A 26,004-nucleotide genomic window follows, 5' to 3' on the forward strand; every position below is an offset into this window, starting at 1 on the left:
GCTCACCGTGTAAAGGGATACAGTCCATGTATCCTGGTAGAATACATGTTGGCAGGAATGTGAAGCAGGTGGATACATTGTATCCACAGACAGGAAGCACAGGGAAATGAATGCTGTTGTTCATCAGGCTACATTGTTCCCACAGACAGGAAGCACAGGGAAATGAATACTGTTGTTCATCAGGCTACATTGTATCCACAGACAGGAAGCACAGGGAAATGAATGCTGTTGTTCATCAGGCTACATTGTTCCCACAGACAGGAAGCACAGGGAAATGAATGCTGTTGTTCATCAGGCTACATTGTATCCACAGACAGGAAGCACAGGGAAATGAATGCTGTTGTTCATCAGGCTACATTGTATCCACAGACAGGAAGCACAGGGAAATGAATACTGATGTTCATCATGCTTTCTCCTTTTTATTTTTATTAGGTCCCTGACCCCTGGTATTTTGCCTTTCATATTTAACATGGCTCTTTCCTCCTCAGTTAAACTTCTCTGGAAACACCCTCTCAGACCCACAAAAAGTATGCCTCACTAATGGCTTAGGTGTCTCTCCCTCTCTTTTTAAAATTTTATTGGATATATTTTTTATTTACATTTCGAATGTTATTTCCTTTCCTGGTTTCCTGTCCATAAGCTCCCATCCCCTCCCCTTCTTCTATAAGGGTGTTCCCCTCCCCATCCACTCCCCTTTCCCATCCCCCCAACATTCCCCTACACTGGGGGTCCAATCTTGGCAGGACCAAAGGGCTTCTTCCTTTGGTGCCCAACAAGACCATTGACTTAGGTGTCTCTTAATTCAATCAAGTAGACAATTCAAATCAATCACCACACTATCCATACTATTGTGCAATCACAATACAAACATATTTCCATGTATTATTCCATGGATTGCAATCCAAATCCGTCACAATCTTGAAGCTGTATAATTACAATAAAATGTTTATATGTGACCCAATGAGTTGCATACTACTAAAAATTATAATTCAATCCAGAACAAACTTATTTTAAAAGATTTATTTTCAAGTAAGTGTATGAATGTGTTTCTTTGTATGAGTATGTGCGTGTGAGTGTAGGAGCCAGGGAGACCAGGAGAGGGTTCAGACCACCCAGAGCAAGAGTTACATGCCAGCAGCAGTTGTAAATGACCTGGTTTGGGTTTTAGAAATCAAACCTAGGCCATCTGAGAGAATAGTAAATGCTCCTCACTGCAGAGCCATTTCTCCAGTCTTATAATCCAGAACAGATTTAAGATCTCTCTAAAGTCCTATACTTACAGGAAATAAAATAGAAACAATATTGTAGTCAGCATGGAAAGAACATGAGTGGGTAAAAACCAAAAGTGTTTTAGATATAAAAAACATTAGAAAAAAAACTTAGGGGAAATTGAATGGAAATATGCTTTCCAGGAGAAAAGAAATGATGTAAAATTTCCAATCATAGAGCAAATACTCATATATTTTAAACAGTGGGCGATAGTAAAAGTAAACTTATCGAGTTTCTGACCCAGCCATCAAACAAGAGTAAGGGCGGCAGCTCTAGTTTAAAAGTCAACACTTACAAGCTGGAGAGATGGCTCAGTGGTTAAGAACACTGACTGTTCTTCCAGAGGTCCTGAGTTCAATTCCCAGCAACCACATGGTGGCTCACAACCATTTGTAATGGGATTCAATGCTTTCTTCTGGTGTCTGAAGACAGCGACAGTGTACTCACATACATAAAATAAGTAAGTACATCTTAAAAAAAATGAAAAAGTAGACAACAAGAAACTTTGATAAAAAGGTCAATACTTATACTGTAGTTGGATTTTCATAGTTTCCAATTGTCTTATTTGACTGTCAACTGGATAGAACCTAGGATCACCTGAGAGAGGAGTCTCAACTGAGGGATTGCCTAGATAAGATTAGTCTATGAGCATGTTTATGAGGGAATTATTTTGGTTGTTAGGCCTACCTACAAGCCCTCGCCCACTGGACAGCAACATTTCCTGTGCAGCTGTGTGAGTGTTTTATTCTACCCTTCTCTACCCCACCTTCATCCTTCCAACCCTGTAACTCTAAACAGGAGAGAAAAAATGAATACTTGAAAATGGGGCAATGTTATTGTTAGACTACTTCCTGCTCCTTAGGGGCATTTAGTTCCTTGGGATAAATTTGAGCTTTGCCATAAGGATATCTAATTTTTTCTTCTTCCTTCTTTGCCCGTGACTACTTAACAAACTGCGACCACCAACAACCAACAACCAACAACCCACCCCAACTCTCGGAGCCCTAGCATTTATATATCCTCTGAGAAGTCCCCAGAATTCCAACTGTCACACTTAAAGAAACTATCTGCTGCTGGCAAAATCATGCCCCTGCTACAGCAGGAGGCAAATCATAGTCAGCTGCTGTGGAAAGTCTAAAGTACCTCCCACCTGAGATTAAAACAAAAACACATTCCCATAATATTCCTCTGTGTGTGTGTGTGTGTGTGTGTGTGTGTGTGTGTGTAAAAGAAACCAAAATGCTAAAATTGTCACTACATAGGTGGTCTTGGTCAGTATAACTAGCTAAGTGAGTCATCAGGCGGCATCCCTATGTGAGTTCCTTAGTTAGAGGGAATGTTCAGATAAGCTGCCTTCAATTTCCTGCCCTGACTTCTCTCAGTGATTGACTGTGACCTGAATGTAAGCCAAATCTTTTTTTCCCTCTAAGTTGTTTTTGGTTGGAGTGTTTTATCGCTGCAACCGAAGTGAAACTAGATCGCCAATTATTACACAGGAGGAAAGCTTCAGTTATACACTTAAATATTTTTGACAAGAGAATTTTTTTAAAAAATTTCTCTTAAAGGCCTATACAAACAAAAACGTGACAACCACTGCCCCAGCTAGGGATGTTTGCCGCGTGCTACAGAAAACTTGTAATCACCTAAATTTCATTTTAGTGTGTGTAATTTGACTTTCGAAATCTTATTCGTTATTTATTTTACATCCTTACTGCAGTCTTTCCTCCCTCCTCTCCACCTAGTCCCTGTTGCCTAACTCCTCATCTTTTCAGAAAGGGTCAGGCCTCCCATGGATATCAACCAGCCATGGCATATTGAGTTACAGTAAGACTAGGCATCTCCTCTCCTAGTAAGGGTAGATGAAACAACCCAGTAGGAGGATAAGGTCTCGAAGGCAGGCAGAGGAGTTAGAAAAAGCCCATACTCCTACTGTTAGGAGTCTCACAAAAACACCAAGCTACACAACTGTAGCATATGTGCAGAGGACCTAGGTCAGTCCCATGCAGGCTCTGTGGTTGGTGGGTCAGTCTCTGGGGGCTCCTGTGACCCAAGGTTAGTTGATTCTGTGTGTTTTCTTGACTCTTCTGGCTCCTACAATCCTTCTTTCCCCTCTTCAGCAGGATTTCCCAAGCTCTGCCTAATGTTTGGCTGTGAGTCTCTGCATCTGTTTCCATCAGTTGTTGGCTGAAGCCTCTCTGATGACAACTGGGTTAGGCACCAATCCAATCTATGAGTACAGCAGAATATCATTAGGAATAATTTCATTGACTTTTTTGCCATTCATATTTTGTTCTATTCTAGGTCTCTGGCCTCCAGTGTCTGGGGGTAGGCTCCTTCCCATGGCATGGGTCTCAAGTGGGGTCAAGCATTGGCTGGCCACTCCCCTAATTTCTGCACCCCCTTTATCCCAGCACATCTTGTAGGTAGAACAAATTGTAGATCAAAACTTTTGTGGCTAGTTTGGAGTTCCAATCCCTCCATTGAACGTCTTGCCTGGTTACAGAAGATGGCTGGTTCAGGCTCTGTATCCCCATTTCTAGGAGTATTAGCTAGGATCACCCTCAGAGACATCTGGGACTTAGCATTGTGCTAGAGTTTTACCTTGTTTCAGAGATGTTTCCCAACCCCACATGTCTCTCCTGATACTCTTTCCCTTGACCCTCCCCCTACCTGATATCTCCTGTTGCTATTCCCACCCTCCCCATCTCCCTCCACCCTCTCCACCACTATGTCTTGATATATTTTTAAACCCAATATAGTACCTGAGGAAAGGAAAAGGATTCCTTTCTTATAATTTTATCTCTACAAGGGTTGAATGTAGTAGGAGGGCTAGGTAGAGAAAATAATCCAGGGAGGGAAAAGTAACACAAAATTCCTTTCAAAAAAGTCACATGGAAACCTACTACTGTAGAAGGATGCACATATATGTCCATATACATTATGTATGCATTTACATTTAAAACTAGAGCTATGATTCTTACTCTTGTTTGATGGCTGGGTGAGAAACTCAGTAAGCTTACTTTTACTATTACCCACTGTTTAAAATACATGAGTATTTGCTCTATGATTGGAAATTTTATGTCATTTCTTTTTCTCCTTAAAAGCACATTCCAATTACCACTCAATTTCCCCTAAAGTTTTTTCTAATGCTTTTTTTTATCTAAACCACTTTTGAGTTTTACCTATTCATAGTTCCTTTCATGATTATATGAAATGGGTTACAGTTTTTAGAGTTGTTGGCCAGTGAGGTTCCATAGACCTTACATAGTACAGGCTTTGCCAATGCTCTTGGTAACCTTCCAGAACTCTATGGCAAGACCCTATCTAAGGACATTATATGCTGGAGTCATGGAACATGGCGATATCAAGCTGATACTGACCGAGAAGCTTCAATCCTACTGGCTAACATTCATCATGCTGGAATGTGTTTGCATGGTACTGGAAGAGAAAAGGAATAATCAGTCTTACTCATCTATGATTGCTGCAAGCTACAATAATGACTGGCCTCATAAGACATGGTCATTGGGAAAATAGTAACACGAACATTATGGGGCTAACCAAACATTTTCAATTGGATTTAAATCCCACTTGACAAAATTAAACCCACACCAGGTATCATTATCGGGCCAAGAACTTGTTGATAGATAGGGCATAGGCACTAGGGAAAACCTAGGACTTTATTCTGCTAAACCAGTGGTTCTCAATCTTCCTAATGCTATGCGACCCTCTAATATAGGTCATGTTGTGATGACCTTAACATAAAATTATTTTGTTGCTACATCATGACTGTAAGTTTGCTACTGTTATGAATCATAGTACTATAACTGTATGATATGGAGGATATCTGATATGTCACCCTTGTGAAAGGGTCATTTGACCTCCAAAGGAGTTGCAACCCACAGGTTGAGAACCACTGTGTTATGTGGACACAATATTAAACTGATTACTAATGATTAATCATTGTACCAATAGATTAATGTGTCCCTCAATCCTCATCAGAGAAGTCCTACTTGCAGGAGATAGTGGTTAACCTGGAGGCCCACAACTGGCCATAGTGCAGAGGATAAGAGACTGAGGAATGCTTAGCCCCAAATGGGACATCTATATCATGTCCCTTACTTCAAGCCTCAGTGATCATTACAGAAGAGGGGGAAGAAGGAGCATAAGAGCCAGAGGCAAAGGAAGATTACAAGGACAGCATGTTCTGAACACAGCAGTGCAGCTGTGCACGTGATCTTATAGTAGCTATGACAGCATGCAGAAGTCCAAGCCAGACTGAATGCCAGCATGGAAAAGAGATGGACAGAAAGTCCCATCCCCTAGTTAAGGAGCTATTGGCAATGGAGGGGGGTCCATTTTCTCAAGAGTGTAGCCCCCAGAAAGTTGGTCACACTCTAGTGAAAGGCCACACATCCAAGAATATATGGGAGCTCCAATTGGATTTGATAGTATTGTTTTTGAAACACTGGACAGGGATGAGATTGTGGATGTGGAGGAGCTAGACTAGAAGGACGGAATATGATTAAATCACATCGTTTGAAGATCTTAAATGAGACAATAACTTATTTAAGTACTTATTTAAAACATTTACAATTTAAAATAAAAATTGACAAAAATATTTTTTACAAAAGAAAATAATCCTTAAGAGTAAATTTATAGTCTCCTAAGGATAATATCAAAATTTCACAACTCACCAAACCAGTATAGTGCCCCCAGAGAATTGAACTTGACTTTATTTTCAATACTTCTGTTCTCTCCCTATGGGATTGGCATAGATTTCAGTGTAACTTTTCTCTGGGCTCAGGTAGCAATGTCGGCTCCTCAGACTTGTGAGTACTAATGTAATAAAAACAAGGAAGCAATCTATGTACTCTAAATAATAGGTATCCCTTCCACGATGAAGGAATGTTATTGCAAGTGACATCTCCTACAACCAATAAATACCCCAAATGTCTATTGGTCTCCTTTGGATTTTGATGTTGTATGACCCTGATTTGGTTGTGTTACTCCCATGCCTTTAATCATCCTTACCCTTTAAATACTGCCAGTTTTGAATGAAACACAGAACAAAACCAAATACTGTAAAAAAATCTAGGTGCTGTAGATGTTTTGTGAAATGGCTTGTATGGAGGTGGCAGATCCAGTGGGACTTGACCTATCAGTGACAGGTTCAAATCTTGTTTGGCTCCTCTGACAAGTCCTTGTGTAAAAATTACATCCCAGATGCTGAGGATTTTTGAGTAAGACCCAAACTTTATCACCAGACCATGGCCTTCAAGATAGGTCTTGGCTTTAAATCAGGCCTCAGAAGAAACTAGTGGTTAATTATAGGTCATGAAGCAACCGTGCAACCCGAGTTTCCCACCATGAACTCTTCTTAAACCTGCCAAGCCATAAAGTTGGCTACCAGGATTAAGCAGCTCAAATGTCCAAGACCTCCAGTGTTATAATATTTCTCTGCCTCTTTTACTGTGGTCTCATAGGGGAATTCCCTCTGATGAGTAAGAAAAGGCTTGATCTATTTAACAGACACTGCCTTCAAGTGGACTGTGGTTGTGTTACAGTCCATTTGAGGGGTATCTCTGAAGGATAATTGTGAAAGGGAATCTCAGTAGGCACACGTTTGAGCAGTGCAGCTTGCTGTTTATTTTGGAGAACATATTCTGCAGTTTCAAGCTTAATTTAGCCTTGTTGCTTTAAAGAATACCTATGCACTTCAGCATAAGTAGCCCTCAAAGTTGTAGGTCCTATATTGGTGAAGATTCTGATGTTAATCTTGCTCCGCTTTACCTACTCCCATTCTCAGCATCATTGTGGCTTTGGATACACATAGCATCTGAGCCAGACAAGGGAGTCCAAACCACTTTGTGGGCTGTAGCTGATGGTGTCACTGGGAGAGAAGTAAGCAAAATGAATAGGACGAGATACTTGGAAGGTTAGAGTGCGAGTAGGCTTTATGAATGTGGAAAACATGAAAATATTTGTGTCTTATATAAATGTTCACCAAAGAGTTACCTTAAGAAGAAGAGAATTAGGCATTTAGTATATGGGAAGAGTCATTCTTTGGGTACCAGATAGTCTTTCCCCCCAGTAACTCTTTGCTGTTACCCATTGATTTCGTGAGCAAAGTGGTCTTCATAGCAGAATAGAGATTAATCATGAACTCAGCAACTTGACTTCTGCTCACCAAGATTGACCCAGGCATGGCTATTGCTGTATAGCCACTCTTGTCAGCAGCTGAGACCAGTTAGCTGTTCTGAGCTTTATTTTATTTGGCTTCTTCTACCCAGAAAGAGGTAGCATTTCTTTCTTGCTGGAGTAGCTACTAAGCATATCAGATAAGAGCTTGTCTTCCCTGTACACATTTCTGTCTTGGAATTTCCTGAGTGATAAAGACAGTGACTTTATGATAACAGAATGACTCACAGTGGGACATTTGATAGTTAACATTAATGAAATGACCCAGGATATGAATCTGATCACTCAGAAAGCCAACCATATAAATAAAGGGATTGGAGCTCTGAGCCACAGTGATATTGGCTTGACCTCTGGAAAGCAATGGAGGGAGTTGGGTTCAAACATGGGGGCAGGATACTATTCCTATCTGTGATGCCCATGTAATGAAATTACAATAAAACTCTGGAACATGGCACATGAGTGGGCTTCACTAATTGCTACCTCTCTGCATGCTACCATACATGAACGATAGGGGGAGTGATGACAAGCATGTTGGGGAGAGGACAGCAGAGGCTTCAAATCCCAAACTCTCCCAGAGCTTTCCTTGTGCTATCCTCTATTTAATTGTTTTTATTAAAAAGCCTGCAATAATTAATACAGTGCCATGAAGTATTCTAGTAAATTATCCAACCAGTAGGGGTTGTAAGAAACTCGCTTCCTTAGGTGGGGCATAGTGGCACACACTGATCCCAGCACTCTGAGGCAGAAGCAGTCATATCTCTGTCAGTTTAAGGCCAGGCTGGTTTACAGAGCTAGTTCTAGGACTGCTAAGGTTACACAAAGAAATCCTGTCTCAAAACGGAAACACAAACAAAAAGAAACAAATACACAAAAAGGAAACTTGGCTCCCTGAGCTTTTCTCCTGGATAGATGGAGTAAGGATGGCCCTTTGAGGTGACCCCTGCCCTGGCGGATGGTACCTGAAGGGCTGTTTTTTAAATTGAGAAGTTTGGCTTAGCCCGGGGTGATTGACGCCCAGCCAATTCTGTTTAATCATATTCATGAAGAATCATCTAAATCTTTTGCCTTTCTTTTCAGATGCTATGTGTGTCCAAATCCACAAGGATTCTGAGAATGGGAGTGGGTAAAGCAGCTCAAGATTAACACCAGAATCCTTACCACATAGAACCTAGAACTTTGAGGGCTACTTACACCGAAGTGCATAGGAATTCTTTAAAGCAATGAGGCCACATTAACCTTAGAGCTGCAGAATTTCCTTCTAAGATTTTTGAAGTAGAGATGTTGGATGGCGTCTTTCCAAACAAGATTAGAATTTACATAGTCACCCCAGCCATGTGAGCAAGGAGTTTAACCATAGAAAAATAGCAGGACTCTAAGAACATTCTATTTCTTCTGCTATACCACCAAGAACTTTAATGTGACCGGTTATATCTTTGGAATTGGTCAATATATTTAAGTCATATGGATAATCTTTTTAATAAGGTTATGAGCTCTAGAGGAAGGGATGTGATCAAGTGTTTGAGAGCTGTGTTTGAGGTAAGTATGTGGCTAAAAGATGGAGCAGAAGGAGTGACCTGACCTTAAAGATCTTCTGCATTAGGTTGTGTTTTGGTTGTTGTGAGTCATGTTTCCAAGATGAAGTAAGAGAATAACACAGTAAGAGGAAACTGGAAGTCTCATTCTGGTTTCTTTCTTATCCGAGTTTTACTCTTGTTTTCTAGAGATTAGACTAGACCATGCAGGCTTCTCAATTTGACCTTCTCTTTTTATGATTGGAATGGATTGAGTTGTATCTCTCCACTCTCAACCAAATTCATGCACTAAAGTCCTAACTATCAGTGTGATGGAAACTGTGGCTATTCTGAGATGGGCCCTTATGGAGAAAATTAGATTTAGATGATAGAGCCCTTATTATCTGCAGTACTGGGACACAGCAAGAAGAGAGCTAGCTACCTGTTAAGTCTGGAAGAGGGCTCAGAATGGAAACTAGATAATTAGGTGGCACTTAAACCTTGGATTTCCCAGTGTCTGGAACTGAGAAAATAAATTTCTGTTTTTGTTTTGTTTTTGTTTTTGTTTTTTGTTTTGGAGAAAGTCTTATATTGTACCCTGAGATGTTCTGAAATTAAGTATTACAAGCCAGCCTCAGACTTATAGTGATACTCCCAAGGCTCTACAATATTGAAATTGCAGATGTGAGCCACTATACCCAGCCAAATTTCTGTTCTTAAGTCAAAGGTATTTCATTTCAGAATCTCAAGCAGACTAAAGTCTGGCTAATGCTAATTTGGTCAGAATCTGTTGAATTGCTTATTAATATTGATTGCTTATTAATAGTTTAGGTTGATGTATTTTTCTGCTATTTGAAGGGGGAACTGAAGTGACAACCCCAAAGTGAAAGCTTTTAAGGAAGCCCCAGGAGTAAAGCTTCTCTCTCTCTCTCTCTCTCTCTCTCTCTCTCTCTCTCTCTCCTTCTTCCTCTCCCTCCCCCCCCCCGTGTGTGTGTGTGTGTGTGTGTGTGTGTGTGTGTGTGTTTGTAGAAAAGACATAGAAAGCAGAATTTCTCTTTTCCAAAGCAAAATAGAGAAAACAGCAATCCCATTCCCCTAAGCTATGACACAGTTTTGCCCCTACCTTTCTGTGGAAGAGTTGGCAGTAAAGAAAATTTCAGACCTGCCTTGTGGAACTGTACATCACATGTCCCCCACATTCCCCAAACTCCCGTACCCTATACTCAGAAGAAAAGAATGCTACAGAAAGAAGTCATGAAGGATTGAAACAGAGAAGCTTTGCCTTCTACCTGTTATGAATAATTTCCCTTTGTCCAGTCATCTCATATTTCTACATGCTTTCCATATTTCATTTAGCTGTTCATAAAATTGGCAGTTCACTTTATGAATAGGTTAATGAGAAATGGACAACCATGATTTACACAGCCTGATTTTATAGATTTTCAGCCTATTTTTATATCAAGTAAATCTATGATTGAATTAATTTGTTATACCTTTATATTATTAATTTGCTTTTTTGTATCTGAGACAACAGCCATACCACCCATCATGTCAGAGAAGGGGGCTCCCAATCAAAACAATCCCAGGGCCAGAGGGATTTAGTGTGGAATTCTGCCAGACATTCAAAGAAGAGGTAATACCAATACTCCTCAAACCATTCCACAAAAATAGAAACAGAAGGAACACTATCTAATTGATTCTATGAAGCCACAGTTACTCTGATACCTAAACCACACAAAGACCCAAAAAAGAGAGAGAACTTCAGACCAATTTCACCAAGAACATTGATGCAAAAATATTCAACAAAATTCTTCAAACCAAATCCAAGAACACATCAAAAATATCAATAATCATAACCAAGTAGGTTGCATTCCAGGGATGCAAGGATGGATCAATGTTCAAAAACCTATCAATATAATCCACTGTATAAATAAACTGAAAGACAAAAATCATATGGTCATCTCATTAGATGCTGAGAAAGCCTTTGACAAAATACAACACCTTTTCATGTCTTGGAAAAATCAGGAATTCAAGGCACACACCTAAATATAATAAAAACAATATACCACCAGCCAATAGCTGATATCAAATTAAATGGAGAGAAACTTAAAGTAAATTCATTAAAATCATGGATAAGACAAGACTGCCAACTATCTCCCTGTCTATTCAATATGGTACTTGAAGTTCTAGCCAAAGCAATAAGACAAGAAAAGGAGATTAAGGGAATACAAATTAGAAATGAAGACGTCAAGGTATCACTATTTGTGGATGATATGAATATACATATACATATACATATACATATACATATACATATACATATACATATACATATACATATACATATACATATACATATACATATACATATACATACATGCACGCACACACGCACGCACGCACGCACACGCGCGCACACACACACACACACACACACACATATATATATATATATATATATATATATATATAATATAATATATAAGCTCAATCCCCAAAATTCTACCAGAGAACTTCTACAGCTGATACACAACTTCAGTGAAGTGGCTGGATATAAAGTTAACTCAAAGAAATCAGTAGCTCTCCTTTATACAAAGGATAAATTGGCAGAGAAAGAAATTAGGGAAAGAACATCCTTCACAGTAGCCACAAATAATATAAAATATCTTGGTGTAACTCTAACCAAACAAGTAAAAGATCTGTATGATAAGAACTCCAAGTTCCTGAAGAAAGAAATAGAAGAATATATTAGACCATGAGAAGATCTTCCATGCTCATGGATTAGTTAGGATTAACAGTGAAAATTGCCATCCTGACAAAAGCAATCTACAGATTTAATTCAATCCCCGTCAAAATTCCAACACATTTTTTACAGACCTTAAAAGAACAATTCTCAACATCATATTGAAAAACAAAACAGCCAGGATAGTCAAAAGAATTCTGAGCAATAAAAGAGCCTCTGGAGGAATCATCATCCTGGACCTTAAAGCAATAGTGATAAAAACTACATGGTACTGGTACAGAAACAGGCAGATCAATGGAATCAAATTGAAGACCCAGAAATTAACCCACACACCTAAGGACAAAGGATTTTTTATTTTTGACAAAGGAGCCAAAACCATACAATAGGTAAAAGAAAGCATCTTTAATAAATGATGCTGGTCTAACTGGATGTCTGCATGTAGAAAAATGCAAATAGATCTATATTTATCACCCTGAATGAAACTTAAGTCCAAGTGGATCAAGACCTCAATGTAAAACCCAATACACTAAACGTAGAAAGTGGGAAATAGCCTTGAACGCATTGGTACACAAGACAATTTCCTGAACACAATACCAATGGCTCAGGCCCTTAGTTCAACAATTGATAAATGGGACCTCATGAAACTGAAAAGCTTCTGTAAGGCAAAGGACATTTTCAACAAGTCTATAGACTGAGAAAATATCTTCACTAATCCTACATCTGACAGAGGGCTAATATCCAAAACACACAAAGAACTCACAAAGTTAGACTCCAAGAAACCAAATAACCCAATTTTAAAATGTGGTACAGGGCTAAACGGAAAATTCTCAACAGAAGAATCTTGAATATCTAAAGAAATGTACAACATTCTTAGTCATCAGGGGAATGCAAATCAAAATGACCCTGAGATTCCACCTCACACCAACCAGAATGGCTAAGATAAAAAAACTCAAGAGTCAGTACATGCTGGTGAGGATGTATAGAAAGGTGAACACTTCTTTATTGCTAGTGGTACTGCGAACTTGTACAGCCACTCTGGAAATCAATCTGGCAGTTTCTTAGAAAATTAGTAATAGTTCTACTTGAAGACCCAGCTATACCAATTCTGGGCATATACCCAAAAGATGCTCCACCATACCCCAAGGACAGGTGCTCCATTATGTTCGTAGCAGCTTTATTCATAATTGTCAGAAACTGGAAACAACCCAGATGTCCCATAACTGAAGAATGGATACAGAAAATGTGGTTCATTTACACAATGGAAATACTATTCAGCTATTAGAAACAAGGATATCATGAATTTTTTTGATGGATTAAAATATCATCCTGAGGTAACTCACACCCAAAAGGACATGCATGTTATGTACTCACTGATAAATTGATATTAACCATAAAATATAGAATACTTATGATACCACTCACAGACCCAAAGAAGTTAAACAAGAAGGAAGGCATAAGCAAAGGTGCTTGAACACACAAAAAAGGGGAAACGAAATAATCATAGGAGGCAGAGGGAGGTTGGGAAATGGGCAGGAGAGGGTAGGGTGCAGGGAATGGGGAGGTAGGATCAGGTATGGTGGAGAGACAGGAGAGAGGTCCAGAGGGCCAGGAGAATGAACGGAAATCAGCAGCTGCTGGGGTTGGGGGATAGAAGGGAGGGTCTCTAGGAAGTCTCAGAGACATGGGGTAGGGGAGGTTCCCAGGAGTCAATTCAAGTAACCTCTTGGAGATGTCTAATAGTGGGGACTTGGAACCTGAAGAGGTCACCTTTTATTGCCAGGTAGGAACCCCAGAGGTGAGATACGGACACCAACTAAAAGAAATTAAAATTATCCCATGTAAAAGAAATGCAGGGATGGAGCAGAGATGGACGGAAAGGCCAACCAATAACAGACCCAACTCGAAAATCCATCCCATAGACAAGGACCAATTCCTGACATTATTAATGATACTGAGTTATGCTTGCAGACAGGAGCCTAGCATAAGTGTCCTCTGAGAGGCTTCATCCAAGAGCTGACCAAAACAGATGAAGAGACTCACAGTCAAACATTAAATGTCAGGGACACTTACAGAAGAGGTGGGAGAAGGATCAAAGGTCCTGAAGTAGATAGAAACCCCATAGGAAGACCAAATGAGTCAACAAACCTCAGCCCCTGGGAGCTCTTAGAGTCTGAGCCACCAACCAAAGGACTATAGGGGCTGGAAATGAGGTCCTCGTGGCATATATAGCAGCCAGGCAGTTCAGTCTTTATGGCAGCCTCAGTGGGGTAGGATGCGTTTAATCAGGCTGAGATTTGATGTGTCAGAGTGAGGAGATACCCAGGGGAGGCCCCACCCTCTCAGAGGAAATGGGAAGGGGAGTAGGGACTCTATGGGGGAGGAACTGGAATGGGGAGCAGCATTTGAGATATAAATAAATAAATAAATCAATAAAGGGGGGTTGGGTGGGTATAAGGAGACTTGAGTGCCTCCTAGAGTCCTCAGCAATAACATTTCTACACATTAAGTTTATATTGTAATCCAGTGGTTCCCAACCTTCCAAAGGCTGTAACAATTTCTCCTCACAGTGTCTCTAACCATAAAATTATTTCTGTTGCTACTTCATAACTATAATTTTGCTACTACTATGACTCATAATGTAAATATCAGATATACAGGATATCTGATATGCTGCTACCCCTGTGAAAGAGTCCTTCAAACACCCCCAATGGAGTCATGACCCACAGGTTGAGAAACATTGTTATGAACTAATTTTCGTTTATAATTTTCCTACCCGAGTTGTCCTGACAGAGTTTATTGATCACTTTGAGGAGCATTAAAAGAATTTGAGAAATCAAAAAGAAAGTGGAAATAAAGAACAGAATTTAAAGAAGGAAGGCATAAGGTTACACTGCAATTATACATGGATACTAATCCTAAAAGGACAAATCATCCTATGGTCCCACAACTTCATTGTCAACTTTAATTAGAAATGACTATATTGGTTGCATGAAAAAAAGACTAGTCTTGTTCCTTTGGGGGGTGGTGGTGTTTGACTGTTTTTTTGAGACAGAGTCTCATTCTACATCCTAGGTTTGCCTGAAATACACTATGTAGCCCAGGTTAGCTTCAAACTCTCAGAAATCCTCCTGCCACAGCATCCCTACTGCAGATCACATATGTGAGGTACCACGATTGACTGATGCCTGTCTTTCTGAATGAATTCATTCATTGTGGTTTCAGAGTCCTTGCTCTTGATCTCCATCCTAAAAAAGTGGGTTTCAGAGATGAGCTCTTCAGGTTGGAATGGAAATGACTGCAATGCAAATATAGAATATGTAAAAGAGCTTGAAGAAAAAAAAAACCACAAACAAATCCATGTCCGGTGGCTGAGATGGCTTTGGGGGAAGGAAGGTAAGGTAAGACACTGACTGAAACTGGAAGTTGGCAAGACAAGTCAAGTCAAGTCAAGTCAAGTCAAGTCAAGTCAAGTCAAGTCAAGTCAAGTCAAGCCAAGCCAAGCCAAGTCAAGTCCAGACCAGACCAGACCAGACAAGACAAGACCAGACAAGACCAGACAAGACAAGACCAGACAAGACCAGATAAGACAGATGGGTTTCGGAGAAAAAATACTTGAAACATTCCTAAATGCATGGACGTAGAGGGAGGGAATCTCTCATAGCCGCCCACAGCTGAGTCAATGGGCAGAGGAAATACAAGTGTTCAAGGCTCTTCTGAAACATATCCTACTGGAAGTTTGCAGTCATTTCATCTGTGGTTTCTCAGGCACAATGAATGGGAAGTATCTATCAAGATTTGATGACTCCATGGGATTCTGTGAAATCTGTGAAAAATGTCTCCTGCAGTTTTTCTCTCTGAAGAGGGCAGGGTCAAGCCCAGGTCCTGAACATGCTATGTAAGTGCTCTACCCTAAGCCCCAGCCTGCTGCAGGTTCCTTTAAGCTTAGCTCAGGGTTTGGTGGGGACTGCTTACAATCATCAAGCTGCAGCAAGCGTTCTATTTGGAAGAGCTGCTTTCTTTTCTTTTCTTTTCTTTCTTTTTTTTTTTTTCAGAGCTGGGGACCGAACCCAGGGCTTTGCGCTTCCTAGGCAAGCGCTCTACCACTGAGCTAAATCCCCAACCCAAGAGCTGTTTTCCTAACTGGAGCCCATGCTATCTTGGAGGAGATAGAAGATAATGTCCCATGTAAACCAAACAAGTATCCCCACCTCCAGACAAGGAAGGCAACAGCAAGCAGCCATCTAATATCTTCTTCCAAAGGAGAAGAAAATCAGAAACCCAACCAGGAGAGGGCTCTGTAATCACCTATGTTAAACTCAATGAAAAAAAAAATTCTATACAACAATTTCGACAATTATAAAATCTGAATTCCTGCTGAGGTTTCACCTAAGTAACAATGTATGATGTTTAGTTCTGAAGTGAATCTGTTAAGTCTTAATCCAGCTCTCCTCTAACTACTCACATTGATCAATTGAGACAAAGTAACTTCAGGAAGGTTTTGACTCTGCTATCTTCCTGTCTTTCTATCATAAGAATTAAGAACTGGAGTTGTCAGAGATTGGAAATGGGACACATTGGTATTTTGCAGAGTTAAACATAAGACACCAGACCTTGTTAGTGGAGCAAGAATTCAGTGAGGGACAGTTTAGTTCCTCCTCTCACAGCAGTGTGCTCTAAAAGACATCTTTATAAGATAGATTGGAAGATATCAAGGCCTTAAACACTGAATCCTACAAAGTGGTACCCCTGTAATTACCCACAGAGGACACGTTTGGGGCACTCTGCCTTGCCCTTTCTATAGATTTCTCTTCTAATCCACAGAGTAGTTCTGTTGTATAGAAACTGTTACCAAAGAAAATGAAACTTAGACGAGAATAGTTGGTGCAAGGTGACACTGCCATAGCTGAAGCTGAAGTGCAGATCAGATCTTGTCATTACTCAGATCAGATTGCTACAGACTTCCTGATTGAGGCCTTCCATTCATTCAATGAAACGGTCTTGAGTACCATCAATGGTAAAGGGGAAGGAGTTCAAGAAGACATCCTCCACCTTCAAGAACTTATGTAGATCAATTCAAGTTCCCCTACTTCGTTCTATAATGAAATTCCTTTCAGATTCTTGTTGGGCAACCAGTTGGGACTTGTGATGTGCACGGGGAATCTGCAGTGAAATGTTGGGAATTGTCTCAGGGGAATACAGAATTCTGAGAGCAAAGTTGCTCCACATGTGTCTAACTTACGATGTTTTCAATACTTCTGTCTCTATGAGTCTCTGGGCTTTTGTTATGCTCTCCTCCTCGAAGGTTTTCAGAACATAGGTGTGTCAGGACCAACCGTGGTGCTGTGATGTTTACCGCCAGTTTCTGAAGGGATCTTGGGTGGAACCTCAATGTGTCCCGTTTCCAATCTGTAACAGCTCCAGTTTCTAATGCTGCATCTGACATCCTCCCAGGTTATCTGGACAGTTCTGGTGTAGGGACCGTAGGTCAAGAACCTTGTGCATATTTTAAGCCTTCCTTGTCTTGAAGTGATTCTTTCTGGTGGAATCCCTAGTAAGCTTAATCTATTTTCAGATTTTATTTTTATCTTAAAGCCCAAGATCTACTTGATCACTTCCTGTTCTTCCAAAATTTTTTTTCAGATCCTTGATAAGAAACTGTAGACACTAAAATGAATGACCTCATGCTTGGAGGTTTTGTATATATCAGTCAAATTTCTGCTCTTAACTGCTATTCCATATTGTCGATATAATCTAATATTATTTTAAAAAAATATAATGCTCTAAATTTATTTGAGGATGATGGGTTAAGTTATACATTAAAAATTCATCTAAATTTTATTAATGTGCTATGATGATAAAACAGTTAAATAATTCCAAAGATTTCATGGAACAACTAAATAAAAACTTCTAATCAGCAGACAGAAATGAAATCTTAGTTGATCTGCTTGACACCATGCAGAGAGGAGTTATTGGTTATCCATATATGGTTGCATGGGTATTGCCATTTATGGATGTATTGGTCAACTTTTAAATGTTTAGACTATGATGCTCAGTATTCAACTTTTGGGAATATATATGAGTATTTGATTATGTCAGACTTTCGGAATTGAATTGTGGTTATGAATTATCAGTGTGACCTTTATCATAGCATCATCACCAGTGTCTATTGGGCTTGCTAGACGGGAAGTACTGTGCCTATTGTGAATCGTGCACTATCTTTTACTTCTCCAATTTGCTAAAGATTTGAAGTGAGTGAATACTTTAGTGTTGGTGTTGAGGGGTGGTGTCACTGTGAAGGGCAGAAAGCTTTGGTGTCATACTGTATAGGCTTGTGCTTCAGGGGAGGGGACATACTTTCACGTGAGTGGGAGGGCTCAGGCCATATCCTACCTACACGTACTCTGCTCAAATTCTCCCACTGACTTTTTGTGCCCTCCCGCTCACTGGTATGCATACTGCAGCAATGACACCACCAGAAACAGGACATGTACAACTAAAGTAACCAAGAGTACAGTGTCTCCAAAGCAAAGGAGGATTGTGGGGGAGGAAAGGGAAGGGGAACAATGATAAAATTATATTATAATATCAAAAAATAAAAGAAATAATTAAAAATATTTTGTTGAAATTGAACGAACATTTTATCATTAAGATTTCTCTCAACTTCCCATCTTAATAAGAGGAAATTAACCAAGAACTGTTTCTTGATATCTAAACCAGACTATCATATCCACATGTTATCTTATTGCCTAACCTGAACTTGATGGGTTCCTACCCTGCAAACACGCTCGATCCTTTTGTTATTATGGTACAGAAAAAGCAGTGAAGAGCTAACACAACATTGTGTTAGACTTAATGTTCTCCTATCCACTCATGGTGGAGCTCTGATGTCATCACAAAGGCTTAAAGAGAACTGGTGTAAGAAAGAAATCCACAGGCAAGTCCAGCAACCCTCACTTTGTGGAATGTTACACTGTATCAAAAATGACAATAAAAGGACCATGAGGTATCTGCAACACAGTGGCAAGTGATCTTGTTTAAACTAGGTGAAAATCAAACTCCTTTCCTCCAAAATGAAAAATTCAGCAACACTACGGGGTTAGTATTACTGTGGAGAAACCAACAGGTACAGATAAATTGTATTTTAGAAATTCTTGGCTTAAGCGCTAGAGACAGGTCTGAAGCAGTTCTTTTAACTTTAGACTCCTAATAGAGCAAAAGAGACAAACTCCTTGCTTTTTGGTGATGTTTGAAAAGTTTGAAGCAGTTAATATCTGAAAGTGCACATAAGGAGCCACGAGCTTCTACTGTGCTTCTTGGGGAGTCGGTTCCTCAGAAGTATGGATGCAGGGAGAAAGTACTAGATTCCTGATTCTACTGAGCTGCCTTACTTCACAGTTCTGTCCACAATCATAGTAGTCTCTCCTTGGGATATTTAGTCTTATAAAGGGTTAATTCCTTCTTGTCTTAATAACATTAAAGTGACATCAAAGAAGGGCCACCCTTTATACTTTCTTAATATTTTAACCAATCCCAATGTGTTCACTCCAATCCCTACCCCATTTTCCTTCTTTCTTTGCAGAGATGGCAATTGCCTCCAGAAATATCATCTCAATTCTCAATTTTCTCTTTCCAGGCCTCAACATTTAGAAAATAGCTTCCAGGCTAAGGAGGCATTCTGACTAGTTTTATGTCTGCTTGACACAAGCTAGAGTCAAGGAAGAGGGAACCTTGACTGAGAAAATGTTCCCATAAGAGCAGCCCTTGGGCAAGCCTGCAGTACATTTTCTTGAGTGATGACTGACGTGGGAGAGCCCAGCCTGCTGTGGGAGGTGCCACTCCTGGGATGCTGGTCATGGGTGTTCTCAGAAAGCAGTCTGAACAAGCCAGGAAGAAGCACTCCTCCATGGCCTTTGATCAGTTCCTGCCTCTCGGTTCCTGCCCTCTTTGAGTTCCTGCCCTTCCTTTCATTGGTGATGGGCTGTTTCCTGGAAGCATAAGGGGAAATTAATCCTTGGCCATTGGTCATGACTGTACAGAAACCATCAGACAGGAAGGTGGCTCAGTGGTAGAGTGCTTGCCTAGAAAACAGATTTCTGAGGCCCAGTCATTCTTGGAATTGTGGCTCAATTCTTGATCCTGCAAGAATTTCTCCCTCCAGTCTGGAATTCATCCCTGCACTATGGGTGCAGTGTGAAAGCCTTGTTGTGTAAGGCCTACAGAGGAAGGAGGAAACAAGATGAAACCTGTACCAAAGCCTCAGCTGCCATGGGAAGAATGTGCCATGGGAAAAAGCTGCAGGAGGAAGCCAAAGTCGTCTGTCGTTCACATTAAGTTCCTTAGTATCTTGGTCCATAATAGTTTGATCACATAAGTGCTAGAAAAATGTCAAGGACCCAACCCCAGACTTCCCTCTTTTTCAGCACTTGTTAAAAGTTCTTAGTGTAAGTGTGGACTAGTCTCAGCTTAAGATCCTTCTAGGGCAAGCAAGGTGGTGCCTCAAGGAAAGATGCTTCCTGTGCCAGCCCAACAGTCCGAGTTTGATCACCTGACTCACATAAAGGTGGAGGAAGCTTACAAATGTTTCCTCAGTAATGAGTAAAGAGGGATCCTTTGAGTCAGAACAAGTATGGAACAATGCATGTGTGATTTTGATACATTTAATTTAAAATAAGAAAAAGGTAGACACTGCTCTTAAACTACAGTCAGTGAGCAATCACTGTTATTCTCTTTAAAAAAGGTTTATTTGTTTATTTATTTATTTATTTATTTATTTATTTATTTATTTATTTATTTATTATAAGTACACTATTGCTGTCTTCAGACACACCAGAAGAAGGCATCAGATCTCAATACAGATGGTTGTGAGCCACCATGTGGTTTCTGGGATTTGAACTCAGGACTTCTAGAAGAGCAGTCAGGGCTCTTAACCACTGAGTCATCTTTCCTGCCCATCATTGTTATTCTTAATGAAAAAGATTTATATCAATAAAACCATGCGTAAGTGAGCAGCCATTGTTAAGATAGGAAACATTTTAAAAACAGCTGCTTTGATTAAGGTTGGAATGGAACCTTCTAGGTCTGTACACTTACTCTTCTGTTTCTGCAGAAGCAAAGAGTTCTTTCAAGTTCTGTTTGAACAATATGGCCATAGTCCAACCCATAATAGTCACCATATAGACAGAGGTAAGATCATATCATTTCTACTTTAGCCTATTATTGTTCTTCTAAAGTAATACAGGCAGAAAAAAACACCACAGGAACAGAACAGAGAGGCGCCACAGCCTATAAATATATCACCTCTCTAAACACATCTCTGACTCAAAGCTCTTGCTTCTGTCTACTTAACAGTGTTTGTGAACTGTGGCATCATCTAGCCAACACTTCTGACCATGCCATGCCAGACACAAAACTCAATCGTAAGACATAATCAGGAATCCATTTCATCTAGAATGTTTTATTGGTGTCTAGTATCACTGCTTCTGAAAAGACAGACAATTTTCTTCTGCAAATGCATTGTTTCATACTTGGACTGATTTAAATGTTTCCCTTTCATTTATTACTATGTAAACACGAGTTCAGAGGAAGAAGTGACTTTACAGGGCTCATAGAGACCAAAAAATGTTATCCGGATCATCAGCTCCCAAACTTATGTTAGTGTAGTGATGTAACTTGGAAGTCCCCAGTGGCTGCAACCTCTTTTGGAAGATGCTTTCTGCTGTTTATCCAGACTCACTTGATTGAGCTTCCTCTCAGTGACATGACTAAAACTGTTGTGAATAGAAGCCGGAGAACACAAAATCAAAAGCAGAGGTGTGAATGAGGAAGCCTCACCAGAGGAAGGTCAAAACTAGGGATGTGGGAAGGTCTTGCTGTGTCCTGGAGTGCAGAGTCAATGGAGAGAGAGGCCACCACATGAGTTGGTGGGTGAGGTGTGAGGAATTAGTGGTGACTGAAAGGAGAAAGTCCTAAGGGCATGGAGACACTTTAGTCAGGAGGAAGCTGTGATTCGCTTTCCGTGGTTTGATTTGGGGTGAATAGATGCATACTTAGTTTGGAGCTGCTGAACTGAGGAATCTGTCTCAGTTTTCTATGGTTGCTTCAGTAATTTACCATAGACCTAGTGTCTGAAAAGAACACAAAGCAGGAACTTTGCCTTGAGTCCCACTGGGCTATATCAAGACATGTGAAGAGCATCTTTCCGTCTGGAAACTTGACCCAGAATTGTGCATTTTAACTTCTTAGGGTGACCCAAGCTTATTGGTTCTTGCTTCCTCCTCCATCTTCAAACCCAGCAACACCACCTCCTTTTCTCTCTTTACTTTCTACTGTGGTAATAGCCCCATGTAGAGAGCTTATTCACCTTTAAAGACTCACATGATTGATTTGTTTCACTAAAAGAATTCGGTTCCCTACTTCCTTCTGAAGGAATTCATTGTCAAGCAATACCCAACTATTATCTGCATCTCTTCTCTCCTGTCTAAAGAGAGGAGTCTTGAATTCTTCGAGTACCTGATTGCTCCTGGGACTAAATACTGGCTCAATTTCTTGGAGTTTGGAGGTGGATGAAAAAGCAACTGAGATGAGTATTTTGAACACTTTCAGTTTTACATCAGAGAAAACATTAGCCCTGTAGTGCTCTCCTATCAAAACAATCTAATTTTATGTCAAGTTGTGAATGGTACATTTCTCCCTGATTGAACAACTGTTTGCTGCAGAATCATGTTTCAGTCAACGACAGATGGCACAGCTGACAGTGGCCCAGTAATACCATGTAGTGGCATCACAGCAATCATAGCTTGTGTAAGTGTACTTTATGATAGTCAGACAATGATGAAGTAATGCAAAGATACCTTTCTGAGGAAGCATCCTCATCAATAAGCAGTGCGTGTCTGGATTTAAAGTCAAACAAACAAAGGACAGCAAGGGAGGACCATTGTCTTGACTATTTTTCCTTTTCTTTTAGAGACTTAAAAGTTGTATGTGTGTGAGTGCTTTGCCTGCATGTATGTATGTGCACTGTGTGCATGGAGTACCCATGGGGAACTGGAGTTATAGAGAGTTGTGAGCCGCCATTTTGGTTCTGAGACCCAAAGTCCAGTCCTCTGCAAGAGCATCCAGGGCTCTTAACTGCTGAGCCAGCTCTCCCGCCTCAAAGCAGAATCTTTTTTTTTCTCCATCTTTATTAAATTGGTTATTTCTTATTTACATTTCAATTGTTATTCCCTTTCCCGGTTTCCAGGCCAACATCCTCTTAACCCCTCCTCCTCCCCTTCCCCTTCTATATGGGAGTTCCCCTCCCCATCCTCCCCCCATTACCGCCCTCCCCCCAACATTCACCTTAACTGGGGGTTCAGCCTTGGCAGGACCAAGGGCTTCCCTTTCCACTGGTGCTCTTACTAGGCTATTCATTGCTACCTATGCAGTTGGAGCCCAGGGTCAGTCCATGTGTAGTCTTTGAGTAGTGGCTTAGTCCCAGGAAGCTCTGGTTTGTTGGCATTGTTGTTCATATGGGGCCTTAAGCCCCTTTAGCTCTTTCAGTCCTTTCTCTGATTCCTTCAATGCGGGTCCTGTTCTCAGTTCAGTGGTTTGCTGCTGGCATTCGCCTATGTATTTGCTGTATTCTGGCTGTGTCTCTCAGGAGAGATCTACATCCGGTTCCTGTCAGCCTGCACTTCTTTGCTTCATCCATCTTATCTAGTTTGGTGGCTGTATATGTATGGGCCACATGTGGGGCAGGCTCTGAATGGGCGTTCCTCAAAGCAGAATCTTATTGTAAAATGGTGAGTACCACCCAGTGTAAGACTTACTATTTCAAGCAAGGCTTGGACATCCCTGAGCCTCACACGGTGTCAGAGTTGAAGCTGGAATGTACCTGATGCTGTAGCCCATTATTTTGTCCTGTACATCCATGGCATCTTACAGATCTAGTCATCTTCCTTTTCTCACACACACTATGTTTTAGCTAATGTTTGGTTGCTGTGAAGACACCATGGCCAAAGCAACTTACAGAAGAAAGCATTTGATTGGGGCCTTGCCCATTGTTTCAGAGTTCAAAATCATGGCAGGGAGTGTGGCAGCAGTCAGGCTGGCACGGTGCTGGAGAAGTAGAGAGAGAAAAAGGGTAAGACTAAGCCTTGGAACTTTAATTTTTTTCAAAGTCTACTTTTAAAGATAGCTCTTAAACACTTTAACCCCCTTTCTAGCTCACAACCCACAAGACATAGTGGAAAAGAAAGGATATGGGGAAGTAGACCTGTTTAGAAATGGTTCTTTGGAGAAAATCCCATCTGCATTGTCAGGAAGTCAGCAGTTCAGTTCATAGGTCAGCTGCAGCAGCTTGATCCAATTGCAAACATTTTCATGGATATACCAGCAGTCCAGTTTGGTAGAGTTGGGATAGCAAACGCAAATCAGCAGTGATGGCACTACCTAGCAGAAGCAACCTGGCCTTAGCCGAATTGGCACAAGTCAGCAAGAATAGTTTAGGATGACAGGAGAAGTCTTTTGCTGTCCTTCTCAGCAAAGTGAAGATCATCCAAGGTTTGACACCAACAAGTACTTATCTATGCAAGCAAGTCAAGCCTCCATTTCTGTTCGTTGAGTCTTATTGATACTCCCTCCAAACATCATGGGTCTTGCCTAACCACATGTCTTGCTTTAGCACATGAATCTGACTTAGCAAAACTCCATGTGAGTCTGTATCAGCTAACATCACTCTGCCAATCAGCCTGAGTCCAGGAAATCAGAGAAAGTGGCAAGAAGCCACAGCACATGCCCAGAAGATTTTTGGTGTGTTTCTCTGCAGTCCTGACAAATGGAGTTTAACTATACAATGTAAGGCAGACCTATACAGGTGTGTCATTAGTGAAGAATCCTTCATCACAAGTCCTTTCACATGCTTGCTTTAGCAGAACATCCTTTCACCTGTGCCTGCCTCAAACACTCCTTCATGTGTTTGCTCCAGCAAAACACTATCCAACACAACTGACTTTCCAAATAACCCTTAAGTTTCCACTTCAGGGCCTGGCTCAGGCTTTTGAAACCCTAAAGCCCACCTCGAGTGACACGCCTCCTTTAACAATGCCACACCTCATCATCCTTCCCAAGGAGTTCCACTAGCTGGAAACCAAGCATTCAAACATATAAGCCCATGGGGGCCATTCTCAATTCAAACCATTACACTTTGCATTTTTAGATGAATATACTGAAGTCATCTTTTCCTACTTCATTTATTGTCTTATGGCAAAATTGGGACAGGGATTGGAGTGTATGACATCCTATCATCCTATGGTATATTTCTCTTCTCTCTCTCTCTCTCTCTCTCTCTCTCTCTCGATTAGACTATAACTAATCTATCATGGTCAAAATGACCATAAAAAGGTGTTTTTTCCTTTAATAGACCTCTTAGTGTCCATTTTTATAGTCTTTCAAGATTCCTTTCATCAGGATAGTCTACAGCATCCCATGGTCTTGGAAATATCAGTGTTTGCATAGAGAGATATTCAGAAAGGACTCATGACTGGGAGTGTCTAAGCCATCCCAAGCTACAAAATCTCTACCAAGGGCTAGAGGCTGTATTTAAGGCATTGTAAGGATGTTTCTTACAGAATAACCTAGGGATGGAGTGGTTCTCCCAGAACATGCTGAGTCTTGGCTGTTGGGCTTATGGAAGGTGAGGCTCAGATTTCATTTGGCATCATGAGCAGTCAGATGTGATGAAACATATGTGGGGCTGGGGAGGATGGTGGTCAATCAATCAACTCTATGTGGATTGGATCCAATTTTAAATCTAATTAAAACTTCGTAGGCAAGACATTGCTCTTCAGTAAAAATATAAACATATCAACAGTGCTTGAAAGTCTCATTAAGCCATTTTGTATTTTATGTGAATTCTGTTTCTCTTAAGGTACTGTCAAACAGTGGACATTTGTCCTATGTCTTTGTGCTTTAAGGCAATGGATTCTACCATGTTAAAAGAGGTATAAAATTGTCCATCTCATTCTCCATTTATCCTTAGCCTGATCTTCTTTTGGGCTCATATGATAGCTTAATTACCACGTAAAATGTCTGAAAACGTTTCCCCCCCCCCATCTTTATTAACTTGAGTATTTCTTATTTACATTTCGATTGTTATTCCTCTTCCCGGTTTCCAGGCCAACATCCCCCTAACCCCACTCCCTTCCCTTCTATATGGGTGTTCCCCTCCCCATCCTTCCCTCATTACCACCCTTCCCCCAAAAATCACCTTCACTGGGGGTTCAGTCTTGGCAGGACCAAGAGCTT

General features: G+C 40.6%; 1 protein-coding gene across 2 annotated transcripts in view; it reads right to left on the reverse strand.

Moving 5' to 3' along the window:
* LOC103692000 (uncharacterized) overlaps positions 1-26,004 on the reverse strand; it is a 443,265-nt gene that overhangs the window by 12,776 nt on the left and 404,485 nt on the right. The gene's annotated exons all lie outside the window — the stretch shown is intronic.

The sequence above is a fragment of the Rattus norvegicus genome, chromosome 13 (genome assembly GCF_021556685.1).
Source record: "Rattus norvegicus strain SHRSP/BbbUtx chromosome 13, alternate assembly SHRSP_T2T, whole genome shotgun sequence".
NCBI classification, from domain to species: domain Eukaryota; kingdom Metazoa; phylum Chordata; class Mammalia; order Rodentia; family Muridae; genus Rattus; species Rattus norvegicus.